Source organism: Hevea brasiliensis, chromosome 1 (genome assembly GCF_030052815.1).
Source record: "Hevea brasiliensis isolate MT/VB/25A 57/8 chromosome 1, ASM3005281v1, whole genome shotgun sequence".
In the NCBI taxonomy this organism is placed as follows: domain Eukaryota; kingdom Viridiplantae; phylum Streptophyta; class Magnoliopsida; order Malpighiales; family Euphorbiaceae; genus Hevea; species Hevea brasiliensis.
The window spans coordinates 111496800-111505653 of NC_079493.1; positions in this window are offsets into that span (position 1 = coordinate 111496800).

An 8854-nucleotide genomic window follows, 5' to 3' on the forward strand; every position below is an offset into this window, starting at 1 on the left:
AATTGGGCCAAATCAAGGCAGATCTTTAAATATGGGCCTATTGACCAAATAATCCAAACTTTTACCTTAGTTGTTGATTATATCTAAAACTGTTAATTTTGTGTAATTTAATCATAACTTTCAAATTTGAAGAATTTTTATCAAAAATTCAAAAACTACTTTGAGAATTTTGATTTTTATAATTGGATTGACATGTGGCATGCTCTATCACATTTTCTAATTTTTTTTTTATTTGATTCATCTGTCCCCCTCATTCTCTCCCTCTCTTTAAACAAAAAAGCAAGGATTTCATACTAAGTAAGTTTGATTGCTCAGAGCAGGGGAGAGAGAGAGATAGAACGAGGGAGAGGGAGAGGCAAGAGAGAGAACAAGTGAGAGATATGCATCAAATAAAAAAAAATTAGAAAATATGACATGGCATGCCATATAACAATCCAGTAGTAAAAAGTCAAAATCCTCAAATTGATTTTGAATGTAATCAGCAACTAATATAAAGATTTAGATTTATTTAGTTAATAAACTTAAATATGTGGTATCTTATTAGGCTTATGTTCCTTCCCATGCTAAGACTTGGGGATGGATCATGGCTTCAGATAGCTCATTGGTGTCGAGTGCTGATGAGTTTAACCTTAGAATTAAACAAAAAATCAGAGGGGAGAACACGTACCTTAATGGGAAAACATTTTCACCATTCCCTATATTGAGCAAAGCCATTAGCAAATCACCAGACAATGAGACTCATTTATATACAGAGGGAACAACAAGATTCATTATATGGGCATGGTAGTGCTTACAAGCAAAATCATGCTTAAGAAATTGATATAAATTTAAGTAGAGCACCCACTAAAAGCACAAAAGTGAATTAAGAAAAAAAATTTTTTTTTTCTGTTTTTAATATGTTTGTTTATCTTCTAAAATATGAACTTTTTCCCCTTTGACTTGTGTAGTTATGTACCTTAAAGATATAATTAATGGCTGCGGATCCTTATTTATGTTTCTATCTAAATGAAAAAAAATTGAACCAAGTTAAGGTTTTACTGATCCGAGTATCAAATAACATGACTTATTTACAGGTTTAGTGAGTTTTAAGTTTAGGATTATAAAATTCAAAACTACATATTTTTTATTCAATTGAAAATAATTAGTTTAAAACTAAAAAGTTTTAGTTAAACGAGTCGGCTTGTAAGGCTTTCACAAGTCGGCCCATAAACTTACTAAATAAACTACCTTACAAATTTTAATGAGTTGAATACTAATTGCTTATAAACGAACTTAAAAATTAGAGTCGAGTTTGAATCATTTAAAACATGAATCAAGCCGAGTCAAGCAACGCCAAGTTTTTATTAAACTGGACCTAGGGATAACTTACAAGGAACTTGGTTCATTTACAGTTCGACTGAACCTATTGATAACATCAACCAATGGAATATTTGAGTGAGTTGAGCTTTTCCCATTACTTTGATAAAGCCATAATGCAGTTGAGACAAGCTTGGCCAAATCCATCAAAAACCCAACAGGAGCAAATTAGGTGGTTGTTGAAGGATCCTTGTTTTCAGTATCTAACAAGCAACTATAGAACAAATGAATTGACAAGTTGTGGACTGGTGTAGGCACTCTGTTCTTCTTCAAGCCATGCAAATTGCATACCAAAACAAACACTAAAGGCAAAAGCTTGTGGGGTATTTGGTGAGTCGGTAGAATTTGTCCACATGATTAGATAGCGACCATGTGAGTTCCACGTGCAACTTTGTGAAATCAGATTTCTTATTTCCATTTCTTATTGGCACACGTGTTCAAATCATTCAAGCATTGGGAAACAAGTACCTATTAACAATCTCATCCCACGGCACCTAATAAAGGGGTATGGCTCCATCATGAATCATTTCCACTTTGCTTTGTAACGCCATCCAAACATGTATGTCCAATTGTAATAGTATTGCCCACATTGAATGGTAATATAATAATATTCTAATATTTAACAGTTAGAGAAGTTAATATTTTATTATTTAAAAAAATAATATTTTATTAAATTAAGATTAATTTAAACTTAATTAAAAAATTGTGAATTTTTTTAGTGAAAAAATCATTTTGAGCTTATTTAGTCATTTTTAACTTATTTAGTCATTCAATATAAAGATTTATTTAGTCAATTTTTCATTATAGAATCTATAAATTTTATAAGATGTGGGAGAATACGTCCTTAGTATGGTTTGGTAAAAAATTTTAATTTCGATGTTAATAAACTAACTAAAATATGCTCTTACCTTTTTTTTTTTTAAGGAAAAGATACTCTTAGTTATGAAAAAAATAAAAAAATTATTTTGATATGAGAAAATTATTTTATCAAAGGCTTCACAATCAATTATAATTGACAACGGGTAATTAATTTTAAAAATAATGATGATAAATTTATGAAAGTAGTGATGCTTTTCTTCGGGTGAGCATTATTCGGTCAAACCAAATAAAGTAAACTGAACCACTTTAATTCGGTAATTTGATTCGATTTTTAAAATAATTCAATTTGGTTTGATTTTATATTATAATAATTTCGATTATTTCGGTTTGGTTCAGTTTTAAAGAGAAAAAATTAATTAAACTGAATCGAACCGAATAGTAATTTTATATATTCAAATCGAACCAAATCAAATCAAATTGATTTTTGAATTGATTTATTTTTATGAAGAATTTATGAATTATATGTAATTTTATATGTATAAATTGTTTAATTTCATTGATTAATGGTTATTAGGTTCAAATCAAAGTCAAAATTAGATAAAATAACTTGAAAATCAAGTCTAAATTAAAAAATAATAAAAAATAAAACCGATAGGTTTGAACTGAACATAAATAGAGCAATTCGGTTCAATTAGATTTTTCATCCATTTAAGTTCAGTTCAGTTTTTAAAATATGTAATTCAATTTTCATGATTTGATTCAATTCGGTTCGATTTAGTTTAGACTGAATGCTCGCCCTGCATTAACGTGCAACGAAAATCAAAAGAAATTAAATAAAAAGAAAAGAAAAGAGAAAAGAAAGGAAAAGAAAAGAAAAGAAAAAGAAGAAAAAGAAATTTTATTTTTTATTATATTATTTAGAGTAAATTACATTCATGATGCCTAAATTATGGTGTATAACATATAAGTATCTCAAATTTAATTTGCAACAAAAAAATAATCACAACTTTAATTAAAGTAACATGAAAATACCTATAGAACATATTAGCAGGTTTTCCGGCTAAATGATCACGTGATTGTTTCTTCATTCTTCATTCTTCTTCTTCCTCTTTATTAAATCAGTTTATTTTTTTAATTTTTAAAATTTAAATTAAAGAAAGATATTAAATATTAGTTCTACTTCTATGATAAAAAGAGGACGGTGTAATTAATTTTAGAAATAATAATGATAAATTTATGAAAAAAAATTAGAATATTAATTTGCCATAAAAAAAAATAACAGAAAATGAATATAAAAAATTATCTTACGGCATAAGTGGTTAGAAGAATAAAAGAATTTATTTTAAAAAATATTGTTTATAGCTTTTATTAAAAAATTAAAATTGAAAATTTTCAACAATAATTATTAAAGTTTTGCTCACATCCTAATAATAGCATCATCCAACGGTTGAAAAAGCAGTCTGCATATGCAAACGGGCTTTTTATAACCTTCCCTTTAAATTATTGATTTAATTCTTGTATTTCTGGCTAAATAATTTGAAAATTTTTTGGATAAAAATTAGTTTGTCTGTAATATTTGATTTCGTTAATAGTTTAGTCCTTCATTTATTTTTTTAATATTTTTAATTAGTCTAAATAATCAAATATTTACAATATTAATTTCATAAAAAATCTCTACCAATAAAATATTTTTAAGATAAAAAACTATTTTTCTAAGAATATTTTTGAAAAAACTATTTTCAAAGGAATAACTTTTAAAAAAAATAATAAAAAAAACTACTTAGAAGAAAATTTTTGGATAAAAATTTCCAAAAGTTGTTGAAATTTCAAATATTCATACTTAATGGTAAACTAAAAATGTTTTATTTTGGAAATTTCTTGAAAGTTTTTATTCTTTAACATATAATTTCTCAAAAAAAATTTGAAAATAAATTTATCTCCAAAAATAATTTTCTTTGAATATTTTTCTTAAAAAAACTTTTTTGAAAAATGCTTTTAAATATTTTTAAATATAATGACTTATTTACTAATTTTGAAAATTTTCATAATTAAATAATAATTTAATTTAGAATAATAATATATTTTTATGGCTTTATTTGGTTTAACTGTTAGATACAGCTAATAACTGTTAGCTGATAGCTGATGATAGCTGATTTATGTTAAATATTTAATAAAATTATGTTTAATTGTTATTGTTGATATTTAAAATAAATAATAAATATATATATATTATATAATTTATTTTATTATTAAATTATATATATAACTTTTAATTTTATATATTATATTATTTATTAGATTATTAAAATAAATATGTAATTACTGATTTAATATATTATATTATTTATTTTATTATTAAAATAAATATATAATTATTATTTTATTATATTATATTATACTACTTATTTTATAATTGAAATAAGAAAATAATTAAATATTTAAAAAATAATTAAATAACTTTAAAATTGTAATTATAAAATAATAAAGTAATTATTATTATTGATAAATTAAAATCTTATAGCTAATTTTAAGTTTTTAAATGTAAAAAAAAAATGTATTTCTTCATAATAAATAAGCATTTTTATATTTTGTATTATTAATAAAAAAATATTTTAACAAAGTTGGCTATATAAGATGTTAAGATTATAAATAAAAAAAATAAAAGTTAATAATATTAATTTTTAAATTACATAAAAAAATATAATCTAAATAAAAAATAAAATTAAATCAGCTTTCAGTTATTCTCAAAATGTGAACCAAATGCCTAGACGGATAAATTATTTAATTAGTGAATTCATAATGAATTCAAATTTAAAAATAATAAAATTGACTCATTGATTATATCAAATTATAAAAATTAAATTGAAATTGACCCTTAAACATGCTGTTAATTTAGTTATTATTATAAACTGGATTTGGAAAAATAATCGGACCTTAATCCTTTGTTTGGATATGTTGAATTTTTCAAGAATTTAATTTGATTGATTTCTTTCTGATTAATTCTTATGTTTGAAATAAAAAAATTTTTAATTTTTAATTAAAAAAAATTCATTTTAAAAAAAAACTCATATAAGATTTTGAGAGAATATATTTGAATTTTTTTTTTACAAGTAATTTATTTCAAATTAATCGTAAATGTTTGGGTCAGCCAAATTGGACTCAGCCCAACGCATATTTTGAGCTTGTCTTAATTTTTATTTAATTTGTTTTTAAGATAATTACTTTGTATTGTTGAAATTTGACCATCAATATGGATAAAGTCATATAATTTTAAAGTCAAGTTATAATATCTATGCATTTTGATTTAGAGTATTATTTTGTCTAACAGGTTATTCTATGATTACTTATTCCCTATAAAGTATAATTATTTTGTCATGAAAAATAAAATAATTTTATATAAATTTATAATTTGTTTTATAAAACTTTTATAAAATGATTTTTTTTTTCATAAAATAGTTCATCACAAAAAATTTATTAACTTAACGAAAAAAATAAAGTTTCATCACATAAAAAGGCACATAATATTTTTTTAAAAAAATCTAAGAGATAAATTATATATGATAAATTTTGTTAAAAAATTATAGAAGAAAGTTTAGGTTTATTAAATATTATTTATTAGATTTTAAAAAATATTATATATATATATATATATTTTTTACATAAAGAAACATTTTTCTTGTAAAATTAATAAAATATTTATAATTAATTATTTATAAAATTAATTTACAATAATTTAATGAGATGAATTATAAATTTATGTTCAATTATTTTCATAAATTTATGTTAAATTATTTTATTTTCGTAAAAAAAAGTAATTATACATTCTATAAAATAAGTAATTATAGAAGATACCTTATTAATAATCTTAGTGAAATCTTTAAAATAATCCTTTTTTATCATTATGATTTCCTTTTTTATTTTAATATTTTCTTCTATTTTTAAAATTATTTGATTTTAATTTTTAATTTATTGTCTCAATTTTTTTTAACATTTATAATCAATTTCTTTGTTTATTGAATTAATCTATAAAGTAAAATTTTTCTCATACCAAAAATAGTTGATTTTATTTAAATTTGTTGGATTTTTTTTCTCTAAATTTTGAATAAAATAATGGTGTTAGGTTTTACATAAAAGATAATAGTGTCATTTTAAACCTATTTAATGAATAAAATATAAATTTTTATTGGATAAATTATATCATCTATCTTCTTAGAAAATTCTATAGTACACTGAGAGCACATTAATAGCATTTATAATTAATAGTTTTCTTTCAAAACTATAAAAGTAATTAATAGAGAAATTAATATTCAAAAAAAAAAATTCTTGCCTTGATTTTTCTGATATATTTTTAAAGAAAATTGTGATTTATTACAACATTTTTACTTCTGTTCTTTCCTTCTCCAAATTTTTCTTGTTTATCATTCATGCTTTCAGATGCACAATGTCAACACAAGAACTATCTGTAGAATTAATTATTTGTTTGCTTATTCAGTTGAAAATCCAACTGTGTGTGAAACATTAGAAACAAATTAGTGATGGTTTGAAAATTAAGTTAATAAAGATTGTGTTTGGATTCATGGATTTGAGGTTATGGTTTTGTATTTAATACTTTATTTGGGAGGTTTAAAAAAATATAAAATTAGATTTTCATCAAAGCCAAAGTAAATATAGAAATTTAAAAAAGTAAGAATTTAAAATAATAATATTAGCTATGATTTTAACAGTGGTCTATTCTATTTTAAATTTATCTCTAAAAAAAATTAACAATATTAACTATGTTATTTGAAACGATATTCACTTTCATTTTAAATTTAAATTTTGAATTTTTTTTATTCAAGTGAAATATTTTTAAATATTTAAATTTTAAATTTAATATTTAAATTTTAAATTTTAAATTTAAATATACAAATCCAAATACGCTAAAAAGTTAATGATAATATTTTTTTTAATAAGTAAAAAAATTTGATTAGAGTAAATTGAGGAGGGAGGGAAGAGAATTCCCTCTCTATCTTTATTTTAAGGCATAAATGAATCGAATCAAGCATAGTAAACTTTGAATAGCTTGATCTCCGCTCATTATATTTTATCAAGTTCAGGAATAAAAAGAAATACAAAGATAATAATTTATAAAAAAACATAAATTCATATATATATATATATATATATTTATAATTCAAAAGTTCGGGGAAAAATATAATATCAAGAATCAGAAAGAAGGAAAAATCAGTTTTGGTTCACCATCCAAGAGTAATACAAAAATCCCCACAAGCTAAGTAACGACTACTAGACAATAGTGTGGGATGGCCAATCTCCCAGTGAGTATATTTCCTTTGAAAATAAGAGACTGCATCACCTCCTTCAAATCTCCGTGGCCTGCCACTGATTTTGCATTCGTTTTCCCCAAATCTTATATTGGCAGAGACAGGAGTTATCAACTCATCACCACCATATAGCCTAAAGTAATTGCCAACCAAGTAAGAATCAGCTATGCAAATAAATTCCAGCTCAAGGCATTGATCCAATATCATATTCATGTTGCCTCTGCTCATATAAGTACCTTTAAACTTTAGGGTTTTCATTGTGCATAGACTCTTAATTACCTGATCACTTCTCAGACTTGCATCTGACATGAAAAAAGGAGAGCTTCTGTGTATAACCAACCTTTTCAGTTTAGGCCAGTTCTTAGCTATTCCTTTTAAAATCTGAATAAAGAGAGATTCACTCCAAACGTTTGCAAGTCTTAGAACCTGAATATGTTTCCAATTACATGTTGCTTCTGCAAAGCTTCTTCCTGTTATCTTGAATGGCTCCATGAGGTCTAAATTTTCAAGATTAGGTGTTCTGCAAGTGGCCATATATTAAAGATCAGTAACTTATATATTCAAAGGAAATTAAGGAATCTTTATATATATAGCTTACCTTTCCGCAATGTACTGAAGGTGTTCATCAGTAATATCTACATATCTGGGGATGATAACAGTCTTGATGGATAATCTCCAGTGGTCTAAACAAATTCCGTTGGCATCATTACCCTCCATTACACTCCTGTGAAACCCACTTATTACAGTGGAAGAAAATTTATAATTTTCGATTCTGTAATTGATGATTTTTAAATATTCTTTATACTCCTGGAAAGAAAGAGGCATATCTCTTCTGCTTTTGAATATATAATCCAAAATATCCGAAAAATCTAGAAATCTTAAACTGAATTTTTCCAGAGCACCCACGAGAAGAGTCAAATCAAGCTTGTTTATTCTCCAGAACAACATTTCCCAACAGCCGAGACGCCATGAACGACATACTGAAGAAACATTGACAAACAATTCCATTTTGGGCAGCAGAGAAAATAGTTTTATAAGAATATCAAAATCTAATTCTTCCCATTTTCTCCAATCCATTGAAGTGTTTTTCTTATCTGGGAGTGTGAAATCTGCAGGAAATTAAGATACTCCTGTTAGTTAAATTGACATATAAAAAATCATCCTCAGAAATGTGAGATTTTGAATTCGACTCATAAATAAAAACATAATTTAACGTACAATAAACAAAAAAATTACTTGCAAAAATCATTAAAAAATTTGCTCAACAAATACGTACGACTCGTTGGAAGAGGAAGGGCGAGTGGTGTTTGCATCTGCCATGTAATTTTCTTTATCGTCAGTGATGATCTTTACTATGC